The sequence below is a fragment of the Mercurialis annua genome, linkage group LG8 (genome assembly GCF_937616625.2).
Source record: "Mercurialis annua linkage group LG8, ddMerAnnu1.2, whole genome shotgun sequence".
In the NCBI taxonomy this organism is placed as follows: domain Eukaryota; kingdom Viridiplantae; phylum Streptophyta; class Magnoliopsida; order Malpighiales; family Euphorbiaceae; genus Mercurialis; species Mercurialis annua.
The window spans coordinates 10,492,609-10,509,757 of record NC_065577.1 but is presented as its reverse complement, the minus strand read 5'-3'; the positions used below and the strand labels follow the sequence as shown (position 1 = coordinate 10,509,757).

The following is a 17,149-nucleotide window of genomic DNA, read 5'->3' as shown; positions in this document are numbered from 1 at the left end:
CAGATCTGTTCTTGAACTCAAGAACGATCTGTTCTTGAGTTCAAGAACAGATCGTCTGTTCTTGAACAGAAGAACGGATCAACGATCTGTTCTTGAACTCAAGAACAGATCGTATCTGTTCTTGAGTTCAAGAACAGATCGTATCTGTTCTTGAGTTCATGAACAGATGGTCTGTTCTTGAACTCAAGAACAGACATAATCTGGGTCTGTTCTTGAGTTCAAGAACAGACCCATCTGTTCTTGAAGAAGAACAGACCGGTGGGTCTGTTCTTCTTCAAGAACAGACGTTTTTCCGGCGAGGAACTCCTCGCCGGAAATCAAAAAAAAAATTGAATGGTTTTGAAAAAAGGTCCAAAACGACCCCTAGTTTAATTAGTGTTTAATTGTGATTAATTAGTATTTGAATATAATTAATTAGAGTAAATTAAGATAATTAGAAACCCACTCTCCAATTAAGATGCCACGTCAGCATAGGGGTGTTTTTGAGCCGGTTTTGTCAAGTTCAGGGTAAAAGTGATCCGGTTTTGCTAATTTGGACGTTTTTGATACTTTGCGCCAAGTTCGGGGGGTAAAGTGATCCTTTGTTCGTTTATGAATTATGGTTAGGGTATGATAAGAGTTATGATTACGGCTAGAACTTATGATTTAGGGTTAGGAATAGAGGATTATAATTAAAGTTTAGGACTAGAATCTAATGGTAATATATTTAAGTTAGGAAGTACTATAATTAGGAATGTGAACCTTCTTTTGGGTTATGTTTTTAAAATATTTTGCATTGGGAATTGTTATTTTGGATTTAGTGTTTAAGATTTAGGGTTATGTTTTAAGGTTGAGATTATTAGAGTTTGAATTTAGGGTTTACGAGGGTTTGAATTTGGGACTTCAGTGTTTAGGATTAAAACTATAATTAAAAGTAACTAATTTGCTTTGCTGAACTGACATCATAATTTGTTAATATTTTCTATTAAATTTCTTAAAATAAAAATCAAACCCAACGTAATTAAGCAAATAAAAAAAAAATTAAGAGTAGTGAGATAATTGAATTTGACATACAGACATGTAAATAGCTGTCTTGCATTCCAAGAGAAGCTTTCACTTTAACTAGTATGTTTTTAACATTTGAAAAGCAACATTGATATTTGACCACTTCGGGTAACAGGTGCAAAAAATAAAATGGTTGAAATATCGGTATGCCATATAATTGATAAGTTTGCCACAACAAAAGTTATCATTCTCATTGATTGTATGTATCTATACAAATGAGGAAGTAGAGTTACATAAAAAGCGAATAATTAGAATCACAAAAGAAGTAAATAAAAAGTTATGCATTATCAATTAGTTAAGATAATACATTTTTATCCTTATCATCCCCCTTCAAGTTGATGGGGAGAGTTTCGAACCTAAGTGTCTCTAAAGTACTGAAAAGTTGTTTTAGACACCAGCTTTGTAAACACATCAGCGATTTGTTCACTGGTAGATATGTACTGAACTTTCACTTATTCTGAACTTGTCTCGAACACGATGATAATCCATTTCTGGATGATTGGATCGAGTATGAAACACAGGGGAGGAGCTCAAATAGGTAGCACTGATATTATCACACCAGAGCACCGGTGGTTGATAAGATAATTTCAACTCAGACATAAGAGAACAAAGCCAATGTTGTTCAGTGACTACAGTAGCCAAGACATGATACTCTGCTTCAGTTCACGAGTGGGAGACAGTCTTTTGTTTCTTAGAAGACCAACATAAGAAATTCTGCCTAAGATAAGTAGAGAATCATGTGATAGACTTGCAATCATCAACATTTGCTGCCCAATCCGCATCAGAGTATGCATAAATTAATGTTGTACTGGATGGTTGAATGACAAACTTATTCAGTCGAGTACCATTCAAATAGCGAAGTATGCGCTTGACAGCTGACCAATGCGAGATCTTAGGATGATGCATACACTGAGAAACTTTGTTAACAGCGTAACAAATGCCAGGTCGTGTTAATTGAAGATATTGAAGTCCTCTAACAACGCTACGATAAAGAAGCGGATCATCAAAGTCAGGGCCATTGAGAACTGATAACCGAGCAGTATGAGATGCTGGAGATGAGATAGGTTTGCTGTCTGTCATTTTTGCTCGTTCAAGCAAATCAGAAATATATTTGGACCGTGATAACAGTAAAGTGCCATTTAAACGCGTAACCCCGACTCACAAAAAATAGTGAAGATCGCCAAATCCTTTAATGCAAATTTCGTCTGAAGAATTTTAATAATCCGATTAATAAAAGCAGAATCATTACCCATCAATAATAAGTCATCAACATAGATGAGATAAAAGAACTGAAGCTGGCCAACACTATAATAATAAAGAGACGAATTAGTCTTGTAACCATGAAAACCAATAGATGTTAAAATTTCAGTGAGGTATTTAAACGATTGTCGAGGTGCTTGTTTGAGGCCATAAAGCGACTTGTGAAGTTTACATACATGATTGGGCAGTCGAGAATTCACAAAAACCAACTGGTTGCTCCATAAAGACATCTTCATCCTAAACTTAATGAAGAAAGGCATTTGACACATCTAATTGTTTAATCATCCAGTTTTGAGAAACTGCAATAGAGAGACACAAGCGAATACTTGAGGGTTTAACTATCAGACTGAAAGTGAAGTCGTAATCAATTCCTGGGCGTTGATGAAATTCTTTAGCAACAAGACGGGCTTTGTACCGATCGATGTCACCAGTGGAAGTAGTTTTGATACGATAAACCCATTTACATCCAATAACATTTTGCTTCGGGTTGTAAGGGAGAAGCTGCCACGTTTGATTATCATATTCTGCTTGCATTGCTGTACGCCACAAAGGATCCTGATTAGCAATCTTGAACGAGGTCGGAGTGATAGGACCTGGTATAGCAACATTGAATAGTTGTGGCTTTAAGGAATCAGTGTGGAGCGAATGACAATTGGTGAGCGCATCTGCGCCTTTTTGACAATATGCAATGGAAAAGACGTGGTATAAGATGATGTTAAATCAACAGCCAAAGAAAGATCTGCTGGAACCGGTGGTGAGTGAAGAGAAGGCAACGATGATGGTGAATTGGAGGTGAAAGAAGATGAGGGAGAGTTGTGGTGAATATAGTATGGAGTTGCTGGTGATAAAATTGGAGCATCATTTTGTGGCTGATCACGTGAATGGAAAAACCTGCTCATCAAACAGAACATGACGCGAGACAATTATCTTTTTGGAATTCAAATTTAAGCACTGATAACCCTTATGAAGTTTACTATAGCCTAAGAAGACACAAGCAGCAGATTTTTAATTATGGTTTTGAACAAAATTTCATATGGAGTTTTATTAGAAATGGTAAGAGTGGGCAATCTGTTTTGAGGTAAACTGCAATATCAAAGGCTTATTGCCTTTATGAACATAAGCATGTTGAAGCAAAGCAACGCCCGTTTTAACAATATAACAGTGTTTGCGCTCAGCGCATCCATTTTGCTCTGGAGTTTTAGGGCAAGAAATGCGTTGAGAAATTTCACTATCACTTAATTTTTTTGTCAAGGCTTGAAATTCACCTCCCCAATCAGCCTGAAAAGTTTTTATTTTTCAATCAAAGAATTTTTCAACTATGTGTTTAAACTTGATAAACACATTAAGAACCTCAGATATGTTTAATAAAATAGACCCATGAGTATTTTCTGTGATGATTAAAATATAAGACATAATATTTATTGGCAACTGATGACAAAACTGGAGATATACCCCATAAATCAGAACAAATAAGATCCAAAAGACCATCAACAATTGAAGTTGATAAAGAAAATGGCAATTTATGAATTTTACTAACACTACAGGCATGACACAATTTATTCAAGTCCTCAACAACACATTTAATAGAATTTTGAGCTAATGTTAGACAAACAACACGAGGAGATGCACGGCCTAACCGTGCATGACATGTAGAAGAGTTAACTTGAACATGCTTATTGCAACTAGAGGTAGAATGCAATGTGCTGTTGAGGACTTGATTATAAGAATGTATAGGACCTTGAGCAACATGTGTTGTTGGAATTGTATGGTCGGTAGAGATGGCAGATTCAATGGCAAGACTGGATTCTTCACTGAGAAGGAGACCATAAAGTTCGTCAATCGTCACTCGTGCGATTCGATTTTCAAGGGAACGAACGAAAGGCCTATAATGAGGTCCAAGGTCTTTCGTTATGACTTTCACCAAGTCATCTTCAGATACAGGACTTTTAAGGGCTGAAAGTTGATCATAGGTGCAGTTAGCACGTTGCACATATTCTGTGATTCATTTGCTCTTTCCAGACGATAGAGGCTATTTTTGAGATTATGAATCTGCGCCTTTGATCCGGAAGCATACGAGGTTTCTAACTTGACCCATGCTTCACGAGCAGTGGTCGTACCAATAATCTGCGAGACCAAGTTTTCCGTCATTACCAATTATCCAACTGAGGACCATCTAATCCTTTTGAAACCATTGTTGCCATGCAAGATTAATTTGATCTGCAATTATGCAAGGAGGGGCTGTTGATAATTGATGGCCAAGATTCGGTGGATTTGAAAAAGACGATGAAGATATAGTATTCACGTATTAGACATGTTGAAGAAGAAAAAGAATCAATGGGTTATTAAACCTCTTTATAGCTCTGATACTATGATAAGTTTGGCACAACAAAAGTTATCATTCTCATTGATTGTATAATGTATTCATACAAACTGGCCATGAGGAAGTAGAGTTACATAAAAAATTGAATAACTAGAATTACAAAAGAAGTAAATAACAAGCTCTGCATTATCAATTAGTTAAGATAATACGTTCTTATCCTTATCAATAACCTCATGTCTACAACACATTTGAAGAGAAGTATATTTAAACCATATGGAAAACCAATCATAGATAAACTTAAAGTTTAAATGCACAAAAAATCAATAACTTTCGCTTGTATTTTGTATTTAACATAATCTTTTAATTTTAACATATTTAATATGAACTTTCAATTTTTTTACAATTAAGAACACGTGTTTTTTTTTTGAAAAATAATGTAATTTTCCATCCAAAACGGTGCTGGTATCTTTAATTGCAAAATTTTGAAAGTTCATGTACGTTTTTACCAAAATTAAAAAATTATGTTAAATATTAAAAATACACGAAAATTAGTGATATTTAGTGCATTTGAGCCTGGATTTAATTATGAAAGACCGTATAACTCAAAGATCATAAGGTATTCTGGAAAGCAAGTCTAACTCAAAGATCAAGAGGACCAAAACAAAAGATACCTATAATGGAGAATTATAATGAAAAAGTTCCTTAAACAATTAGACAATATATAATAACATTAATCACATCAAATATCTAAAAAGGACATAAACATCAAGATTCTTAAAATAAAAATGAGTTTGTGAAACTGCAATATTAATAGAATCAAACTTGAGTTGGAATCCTCTTAGCAAATTTACTAGCAGCAATCATATCTAACAAATAAGAACAAGCTAGACTTGATCTTATAAAATACAATGTATCTCAAGAACATGAATGGAATGCACATTTATATATATGTATATATATGTATGTATATATATATATATATATATATATATATATATATATGTGTGTGTGTGTGTGTGTGTGTGTGTGTGTGTGTGTGTGTGTGTGTGTGTGTGTGTGTGTGTGTGTGTGTGTGTGTGTGTGTGTGTGTGTGTGTGTGTGTGTGTGTGTGTGTGTGTGTGTGTGTGTGTGTGTGTGTGTGTGTGTGTGTGTGTGTGTGTGTGTGTGTGTGTGTGTGTGTGTGTGTGTGTGTGTGTGTGTGTGTGTGTGTGTGTGTGTGTGTGTGTGTGTGTGTGTGTGTGTGTGTGTGTGTGTGTGTGTGTGTGTGTGTGTGTGTGTGTGTGTATGAAAATGATGTCTTAATTTCTTGAATTGAATGTTAGTTGTGTATTTCAAAGTGAAAGAAAAACCATTACATATAGAAAATTTATGTAAAGTGGACAATTTGTTGCAGGATTTAGTCATGCACTCACATATTCATATTTTTTTAAACCTCGTTATCTGTTTAAAACCGACCATCAACCACACTATTCTTTCTATTGTCAGTATCAAATTAAAAGCAACAAATCATGGAAAAAGCCAAAAAAAACTAATCATATATCTTGTGAATCCTAAAACAAAATTAAAATCAATGGATTATAACACCTAAAACAAAATCAAAATCAATTTTAATCTCGCTACTGACCTCACAATCCCCAAGGCAATAATCTGAACTTTGAGCACCATGAAGAATAATTTTGTACATTTCTTAATAGATGAAAAATGATGCGGCAATCTAAAAATTATAACACTGAAAGGTAAGTTAAGCTTCAAATCCCATTTTGGCCTAGAACTGAATCGTGTTTAAAGTCGAAATGATGCATAATTATTAATCTTCACCATTGAATTAGCTCCCAAATGCTCCAATAATGGTTGAAGATGAGAGAAATTTATGGATTTATATGGCTAAAAGCGAAGAGAACAAATAACTTGGGTGATAATCGCTTTTCTAAAATATATGTAGAGACGGTTTCAACAGTCGCCTAAGCTTATGGCTGACTTCAGATCTGAAAAGATTTAAACAATGGAGCCATCTAGCAGCTAGGAAATGCCTTTTCTACCGACTAGATAACCTTACTCGCTTATGGGTGAGATTACCGTACATCCGACCAAAAGATCAGGTTTGATGGAAATTATTGAAACAATTGTACTTGGCTTATCGATTATTACTTGGCATATTCAATTTTTTTATCATTTCGACATTCCGGAGGATGTACTGGAAAGTAAACACATATGAAAATGATAAAGGAAAGCAATAAATCATGTGAGACGCGCATATGACTCGATCTGGGCTGTCATGTGAGGTAACATGTACTCCTAAGTATACATCTAACCCTCAGATAGCATACTAGTGGCTGCTGGTCTGGATCATTTTACATAGCATAAAACTAGATGTTTAAGTGAGATTGAATTTATTATGCCGTCTTGAATGCCTATACAATCTTCTAATTATATTTTCATGTCAATCCTATGATTTCTAGGCGATTGCTGGACTTGCTGGATTTGATTACTTATTTAAGTGGTTAAGTAGTGTTAATATTGGATTTGAACATGCTTTGGAGAGAAATAAACAATCTAAATTTTCCCATGGACATATACACAATACAAGCTTAGAAATACTTTTAAACCTAGTCGATCAGGAGTGTCTGACACTTGGTTGTCATCTGCCAGTCTATGTGATCAGGATCAGGACTCAGTCACAACATGGAAGTTCTTTATCTCATTGATACGGTTCAAACCAACCAGGAATTGGTCTGGAAGTTGCTTGTTTTGTCGAGCTTTGGGCTTCGAGGACTGGTCGTCTTGGCAGATTATAAATCTTGGCTTTGAGGCCTGAAATAAATTGGGACAAAACCATTACAAAGTAAATTAATGTCCTACAACCAATTACAAGTCTGTGGGCTCAAACAGGTCCCAATCCCAAGTTGAAATAAACCCGAAAACACAAAAACAAGTGTGGTGCCATTAGGAGTGGTTGCGGTGCTGTGGTGTAGTGGCGGTGGCGCCACAACAAGGGTGATGTCGCCAGTTCATCGTTTCGTTCGGTTTTTCATGACAAAACATTAAAGAAATGATGAAAACGCACAAAACAAGTATATTAATATTGAAATCTAAGCATCTTAAACACTCAAAAATATCCTAAAAACATGTTTCTAAGCAGATCTGGTGGCAAAAGACAGTTTATGGCTAAAATATAGATTTGACATGTTTCTAATATAGATCTGTTTTAAACAGATCTGGTGGAAAAAAGCATTGTATGGCTGGCTAAACATGAAATTCTACATAAAGATCTAATCAGATCTGACATGTTTCTAATATAGACTTGGTTTAAGCATGGCAAATCATTATAATTAATAGTTAAGGCAGTTATCAAAAGCAAATGTTAAAACAATTTATCAGCTAAAACAACAGATCTTCACAGAGATCTGGCATGCAAACTGATGAAAAAGTTATAGAGATTTTAATTGTGTCCTCAAAACATTCTGAGCCCTTGGCTCGTTTTCTGGTAGTCCGAATATGGAATCCAGCTTCAGATCAGTGCGCAATAAGGTGTTCTTGATTGATTGAAGCATATAAGTTTGTTCGATTGACTGGAATTGACTATGAAGTGTGTATGGTTGGGGGCTAGGTGGTTCGGCCAACAGTGTTATTTTGTTCGATTCCCATTGATGCCTTTGGCTAGGCTGATCAGCAGTCCTATTTATAGTGATTAGAGACCTATAGTAATTAGGATTTAGTTAAAAGATTAATAGTTAACTGTTTAGATTAGGTTGAAATACATATTAAATAATTATTTAATTAAAATTTGTATATATTGGTATGTGATACATAAAATAGGGTTAAAAGTTATTTTTGGTGCCTAAAAGTGTTAAAATGGCTTTTTGGCTAAGGTTTTGGGTGTGGTCAATTTAGCCCGTCAAACTTGCAAATTGACCCATAAAGACACAATTAGTCCAATTTCCTAGACTTAGATCACAATATCTTTGGATTTTCCATAGGCTATTTACGACTAATTACGTTTCAATCCTTCAAGTTTACAACTGCGTGCTGATCACGCCTGTTTAAATTCAAACAATCAGATTGATAGTTCGTCACTCAAACAAATTATTCTAGAAATAATTATGGGACGCTTCAGTCACTTATCACTTTTTATCTGTCCGAAAAATAGGTGTCTACAGTTTGCCCCCTCTTTGACGAGAATTTTATCAAATTCTCGTAAAAGAAGTAACTAGCTTTTTGACAAGTAACAAGGATATCCACCATTGGAGGTACTCGCTCGTCGGTGGATTGGTGATGTCCTAGCCTGAGTATTATTGGTCTTCTCAACAGTCCTGAAGGTCGTCCATTGAGCTTGAACTGTGTGCCCCTTGGAGTGGAGCTATAAACTCTCAGTTGTCTTGAAAGTTGTCCAATTTCTTGGACCCGATATTTATCCTGTCACGTACTTCCCAGATTTACAGAAGAGACCCTTTTGCATATATGCCTGGTAATTATCATGTTCAATGCATATTTGTAGAGGGAACAACGTCCCCTTGGCCGTCCAAAGGCCACCCTATTAATATCATTAGGTGCATGATGATATTCCACAACTATCGGGGATGTCTGAAGTTTATTTGAACTATTGCAGACAATATTTGGGTATCTACTCCTCTGTCCAAAGTTCTACACCGTTGTCATGCTATTTTTGGGTGTCGCATTCCGCGTATACTGGGTATCGCGTTAGCCGCTTTGATCTCGTCTTTTAGGGTGCCCTGTTCTATCGAGGAGATAGCTTGGTCTGTGATCTTTTGGGGAAGTTTTTTGATCTCATTAGGGAAGTCGTCTGGTCTGATCCTCTAGGAAATCTTCTAGTTTGCTCTTATAGGGAGTTTTTCTTTTTGTTGATCCACTAGGGAATTTTTTTACTTTCTATGTTGGTTGCTCTGCTCTAAACTCTGACGTGGCCTCGTTTAGGTGTAAAAAGGACTCTGGGCAGCAACTTTCATCTAAGTTTAGGGAGGTGAACTTTTTTGCTCACTTTTTACTTTCCATTTCTCTCTCCTACCTTCTCAACTTACAAGTTTTCTTCCTTTTGATTTGTGGTATGGCACCATGCAAGGATTCCAATCGACAATGATATTCATGAGAATTTCTCATTCATAAAGACTGGCCAAGAGTACCGCTTTTGCTAGATGTTTCAATTCTTTGGATCACTCAAAATTGCTCAAAAATGGGCGGCCCTCGAAAAAATATGTCCCGGAGGGGGAGGAAAGTTGGCGCCTATGCCAGAATATAATGATGCCGACGCCGTCGTGGTGATAGGTGCCATCTCACTTTTTTTGGTGCTTAACATATGGCTGGTTTTTCCGCTTTTTGGCCTTCGGGCGAATTTATCACTTATTAAAACAAATTTGATGCTCTAGTGTTTTCAGGATAGGGAGGCGTTCCACACCTCGATCACGACTCACACCTTCTTCCGTTAAGGAAGCAATATGTTCCTCGCGATATCGATCAGGTTCTTTGATATGAGTAAAAAATACTCCTATATTCTCAAGTCGAGAAGGCCAAGAAATCGAGAAGCTATATTTTACACTTGTCTGGATCGAGAAGGCCATTTCAAATTGCTTTTCGATCGAGACCATTGTCACAGGGGAGCTCAAATTGCTTCTCGATCGAGTGCCTCTCGATTGAGACCTATGGAAAACAAGGGAAACGAAATCGGCTTAGATTGTTGTGCTTCAAGGGCCCTTTTGCCAAAAACTTGTTGGTCATTTACAGCAAGTGACGGTATCGCAACTTGTAATATCCGTAAGTACGGAGTCGATGGGAGATTTAACTACTAAACAAGCAATTATAAAACTAAAACAATTAAGTAATAAAAGAGTTTAATCAAATAGGTATAGCTGTTTGACGCGTTTTGACAGCAATTTGACACGTTTTCAAATTTTTAGATATATAATAAATTTAGCTAGCATTTTTGTAAAATTTGTTAATTTTTTTGTGTAGTTTTGTAATCTTCTCGATTTAAACTAATCTTAAGCTTAGTTTTGTAATCTTCCCGATAAACCTTTATTTAAATTTTACAACTAACACTTTTTTTCCATTGTTACATGCTACTCAATAACTCAAAATTTATTCGAATTATATTCAGTTACACTTCAACTTCACAATTATCACATGTAGATTTTTTATTTCTTATATTTTTAACACACATTGTGAGAAACTGTGTGATTAAATATAAATATGTTTCACGTTTATATTATTTTCACAAATTAATTTAAATACTAATTCCCATTTTTGATAAATACTAAATTTCAGCATAATTTTTAGATGAATTTAAATTTCCAATAAAAAATAAAAAGTGCTAATAATCATTCAAATTTTATTCAATTTATTTTTTATTCTATTAAGTTAATTCTTTAACTAAATGCAAACATAATTATTATGACATTCATAAATTGGTCAATTACACACATATCAACCCTAACCCATAAATAACCCTAATCTTCTTACCCTAAACCCTAAATTCTAATTTAAGCTTATTCTTACCCTAATCCCGTGATCCCTAATTGCAAACACCATAAAACCCTAATTTTAAAAACTAAACACCCTTAATCCTAAACCGGAAACGCTAATCCTTAATGGTGTTTGCAATTAGGGATTACCGCTTAAACCCCTAATCCTAAAAACTAATACCCGTTAGCCCTACTAATTCTCCTATATAAAAAGAATCTAGGAAGATTATTTAAAACATTTTGCATCGTGAATTGCACAAAACATTTTGCAGTGAATTGCACAAAACATTCACATAAATAATTAAGCTTGGTAAGAAACAAAAAGGAAGCAAATGAAACAAACACATTCTCCTTGTTGGTCTGAAGATCTATTAATGTTGTAAGAAGAATACAGAGAAAAATTCACTGACCTTGACAATAGTCGACCGGGTGAAACTAATTAAAAAATAATGTCGTTCCTCCAATCTCGGTAGCTGCTCTGCATTGAAAAACATGATTGTATTGTATAACAGTATTTAATTGAACAATGGATATATTTAATTTACTCTAAGATTTAATTATTAAGTCTATAAAGTTAATTGTATTTAATTTAATTAGGTTTTTGTAGAATAAATACATAATGATAAACAATTCTAAATCTATATCTATAACAAATATAAAAGTGTATTCGTGGGGGGAACACTTCCGTTCACGGACAAAAATACTCTAATTGTGACATATAAGAATATTTGTGGTTAACAAATAGAAAGCTTACATTCCTAATCCATAAAGAAAACATATTAAAAATAATTATCGCAGTAGCTACCATTATGTATTAAATTTCTAATCCTAAAAGGAATTGTGCAACAACTATCATTATGTGTTAAATTTCTAATCCCAATATGACGAGTTTCATTAATATTAAATAATCATATTATAATATTTATTTTAAAGCTTTGATATTTTTTATATTTATTAGTTACTCCTTCCGTCCCATTCTAATTGAGAAAATTTCAATTGCACATTATTTAAGAAATTTTAGTAACATTACTTTTATATCCTTACATTTCAATAAATGTATCACAACTTTTCAAAAATATGCTTTTTAAATGCATTAATTGAAGAGGGTATAAAGAGAAAAGTAGTGTGAAAAGTACTTTATAAATAAAAAGTGTCAATTAGAATGGGACACCCAAAAAGGAAATAATGTTCAATTAGAATGGGACGGAGGGAGTATTTACTATGAAAAATAATATAAATTTGTTTCAATCATATTATCATTTTTTAATAACAATATCAAAAATTAAATCTATATCTTAATTCTAATTTTAACATTTCCAATAAAAGAAATTATAATTTTATAAAATAATTCAATAAAACAAATAAAAATATACAAGTCTAATAAAATTTAAATAATAATATATTATTAAAAAATATACAATTATAATATTAAATAACGGGTCATATAGATATCGTTAACGTGCGTAGCACGTGGCCAAAAAACTAGTTATCTATACTATATATAAAAGCACGGATGGGGGGGGGGGGGGGACAGGCAAATTTATTGAATAATCCTTTTAAGTTATTACTAAATAAAGGTTTTATAGTCATTAACTAATTAGTTATTTAATCAATCACTATTATAATTAAAGTCCTAATTAGAATAGGTAGTTAAATTGTCTCCAATTTACTTTTTAGTATGTAAAAAATAACTAAATTGTCTCCAAATTAATAGGAATACCTATTTTTTAGTTTGATTGAACTACAAAATTAAAAAACTTTTGGTCAATATATTATTATTTAGATTTCAATCTTATTATTTTTAAAGATATTATAAATAAAATTAAGTTATTATTAATTATGGTTATTATAAAACCAAAAGAAAAATAAATTCAGTATATAAAAAAAATTAATAACCGAATTTATTATATTTACTTTTACAAAAATTCTTAATTAATTTAATATTAATTATAAATAAAAAATTGATATAATTATAATAAATTTACTAATATGTACATTGACAAGTTACGTTACGAGCCACGTGCATAGCACGTAATGCGAAACTAGTTATATATAAAAGCACGGATGGGGGGGAGGGGGGGGGGGGGGGACAGGCAAATTTACCGAATAACCCTTTTTAATCTATATTAATTAATGGTTTTATAGTTATTAACAAATTAGTTATTTAATTAATTACTAAAAAATTATTATAATTAGAGTTTTAGTTAAAATAAAATTGTATCATGATAGAGGAATATTAATTGAGTATAGAAAAAGTAGCTAATTTTTTCCAAATTAATAGAAAAATATCAATCTTTTAGTTTGACTACAATAGCAACGCAATTAATATTATCCAAATCTTTGTTAGTTATGTGTAAATTTACAAAAAAAAAATTAATTTGATTCTTTTAATTTGTTTTAAAATAATAATACATGAATTGACGAGTTACGTTACGAGCCACGTGCGTAGCACGCAAAACGAGACTAGTTTCTAATAAAATTGTGATCATAATATTGACAAAGTAAGATATTTTAGTTTATCCCAAATATTCAATCCATTTATTTTAATTATATTATTTGAAAATAAAATTCATTTTTAATTTTTTGAATAAATTCAATCAATATTCATTTGGATACGAATGAAATTTGAGAATTTAAATGTTGTACGGTGCTTAAACAAGTATTTAACTGTGATCATAATAACAAAATCAAATTTCAATTTAAAACACTATGCTGATTTAAAACTGTGATCTTGTAATGCCTGAGCTCTGAAATTTTCAACATTTTTAGGAACGACGTCGTTGCAAAGCTCAATCTTCTAGCTTTCAATCCAAAAAAATAGATTTGACCAAAGAACAGAGTATGGCTAAGTAAAATTTACCTCAGTATTTCATAATGTTTGCAGTTCTCTACAGCCATTGACGGCGGTTTCTTCTTTTTTGTTAAACTTAATAATATTAACGATTTTTTAAAGTTGCTTCGGCGCTAATAATACATTATCGCAAGTCCCTCCTCAGTATGTCGAGCATTTTTAATTTTTTGAATAATTGCAATCTATATTCAATTTATAATTTATAGATTATTTCTTAGGCTAAATGCAAACATATTATTGTAACATTCATAAATTGGTCAATTACACATATCAACCCTCTTAGGATTAGGACTAACGGGTTATGAGGGGTTGGGATACTAATAATCATTAACATTCATAAATTGGACAATTACCATATAACCCTAATCTTCTTACCCTAAACCCTAGATTCTATTACCCTAAACCCTAAATTCTAATTTAAGCTTATTCTTAAACCTAATAAATAAATTCGCAATGCTCTGAGCTACACGGACTCACACATAACATAAATACTCTTTTGCAGGAATAATGCCTAAAATTTATATTAATCAAGCATGTTTGATGTGAAACCCAATTACTAAACCTGCCCTAAACTTAATCCCCTAATCCCTAATTGCAAACACCATAAAACCCTAATTTTAAAAACTAAACACCCTAATCCTAAATAACCGCTTAAACCCCTAATCCTAAAACTAAAACTCGTTAGCCCTACTAATCCCTCCTATATAAAAGAATCTAGGAGGGTTATTTAAAACATTTTGCATCGTGAATTGCACAAAATAGAGTGAGAAAATAAAAACTGACCTTGACAATAGTCGACCGGGTGAAACTAATTAGAAGATGATGTCGTTCCTCCGATCTCGGCAGCTGCTCTGCATTGAAAAACATGATTGTAGTAATATCAGTGTTTTAATTGAACGATAATCATTATAAACTTAAACTATAATACTAAATTGTCAAAAAATAAAACTCTGTTAATAGAAAGAATATATGAAAAGTGAACATTTTTGTAAAGTTTCAGATATTATTAGATTCCAAAACAAAAATTCATATTCCTCAAAAACAATCCAGAAAATAACAAATGTTCAAACAACAAGATTTATACGAATTGACAAGATATTCCAAAGCTAAATTGACTAGTGCTGTAAAGATCAAATGAAAAAGTGTACGGAACTGATAATAATCGGGTCGGAAATAGGAGACGGACAGGAAATAACTTCTAACACTCGAATCGGGTTAAATGTACCTAAATGATATCTAACTCCAGAGTACCAACATCACACACAAATAATTTTAAAGATTATATCTATTGAAGGACTATTTCGAAGAAATTAGGGTTTCACTTAGCAAAAGAGTATTATGAACATCTCAAACACCAAAAATGTATTTAAACAAAAATTTAAGTCCCCCTTAAAAGATTTCCAGCAAATTAAAAAATAAATTTCAAAATAAAAAGCACTAACATTGACAATTACTAGACTGGGTGAAAGTTAGAATAGATATTTAAAATTTGATTTAAAAACCAAGAAAGGCATGGAAAATAAAAACTGCTTGATTATGTAACACACTAATTCAAGAATAAACCGAAAACAAAAAGCCAAAACCAAAAAATACAGAAAATTCAGATCATATTCACAGATGATTTGATTAGACCGTTGGCTAAAATTTTGAATTTATAATGGCAAAAAAATGGATTAACTAGAGCTAGTATTTGATTATGATCATAATAACAAAATCAAATTCCACAGGCATTCAGAGAATAGTATCGTCATTTCATATTCAAAATAAAAACAAACAAGGAATAACAGAGAAAAAAGAATGAACCGTATATTAGTGCCTGAAATTTTCGGCAGTCTTAGGAACGACGTCGTTGAAAGGCTCAATCTTCAAGTTCTACTCCTAAACAATCAAAACCCATGTCAATTATGTGCTTGATTTTACAATTAAACACCAAAAATCAATCCAAAAAATTAAAATTGGAACTAAGAACAGGGTACGGCGAAATTTTTTTTACCAGAATATTAATATTTGGGTGCTCTGTTTATGAGAAAGGGTGTATTTATAGATGTTATTTGTCTTTTGTAAAATCTTTGTGTAACGGTAAAAAAATCCAATTTGAAAATGACTCTCCTAGGCAAAATATATCCGACCGTTGTGTGAAATTTTGGCTCCTCTGTTTGTTATAGAGTGTGAATTTAAAGAAGTTTATCACGAATTTATAACGGTAAGAAAAAAACCAACGGCCCTAATAAAATATTTGACCGTTGATCAATTTTTGATAAACTAGATTAGCATTTTACACAAACTAATAAACATAATTAGGATAAAAGATACATCAACCCTTCAATTAATTAAATTTTCTAATTTAAGTGTTAAAATGTTAATGAAATTGAAATAACTATATGAATAAAAAAAACACTTAAAACAATATAATAAAAATATAAATGAATGAAACACAGTAATTATTCAAGCTAGTATAAATTGAATTAGTGTTTATTAATAATCAATTTAAAATTGATTAATTGACTTTATATATCCACATTTTAAATCCAAATGACAAAATCATCTTAAAAATAAAGTTATAACAATCATATCCGTTAATTTTGCAATTGGTGATAATTCATTTCAAATTCTCAATTTAAATTTATTCAAAATTTATTCTTATAGTTGATTATTTAGTTTTTACTTGTATTAATGATTATTTTATATAATTGATATTTTATTTTATATTATTAAGGGTTATAAAGTCATTGCGGGTTGCAATTGAGCCATATGCTTGATAACATGTTTATATTAGTGGCTGTATATAATTGTTGCAAGAAAAACCTTTTTAGTCTGAAGAAAGATTTTTAATTAGTTTGACTTAACTAAGAGTTTGATTAATGTTAATTAGGGCTAATTAGAGTTATTGATGATTTTTAATTAATTAGGATTACTTAGAGATTTAATTAAGATTAATTAGGTAATCCGAGGTTAATTGCTATTAATTTCAGAAGTTTCATAGTTTCACATAAAAAATTAAAAGAATAAAAAGATATTATGAAAAAAGTCAATTCCAATTTCAGATAGTTTTTCGTAGGGAGAAATAATTCAAATCATAGCTAATGTTACAAAATTTAACGAAGTTGCTATTTTTTTAATTGACAAAGTTGCTATTACTAGTTTCACAAAATTTCACAATTTAATGAGGCAGAAGACAAATAAACAGTACGTAAGATAAGA

The 17,149-nt window shown here is 32.2% G+C and overlaps 1 long non-coding RNA gene across 1 annotated transcript; it reads right to left on the bottom strand.

The window, feature by feature from the left end:
- Positions 1-7,100: 7,100 nt before the first annotated feature.
- On the bottom strand, positions 7,101-15,931 carry LOC130014922 (uncharacterized). The gene is made up of 4 exons (XR_008789699.1): positions 15,752-15,931; positions 14,732-14,799; positions 11,508-11,575; positions 7,101-7,435 (listed from the first exon to the last, which is right to left on the bottom strand). It is a non-coding gene; the product is annotated as an uncharacterized LOC130014922 (long non-coding RNA).
- Between the last annotated feature and the right edge of the window lie 1,218 nt (positions 15,932-17,149).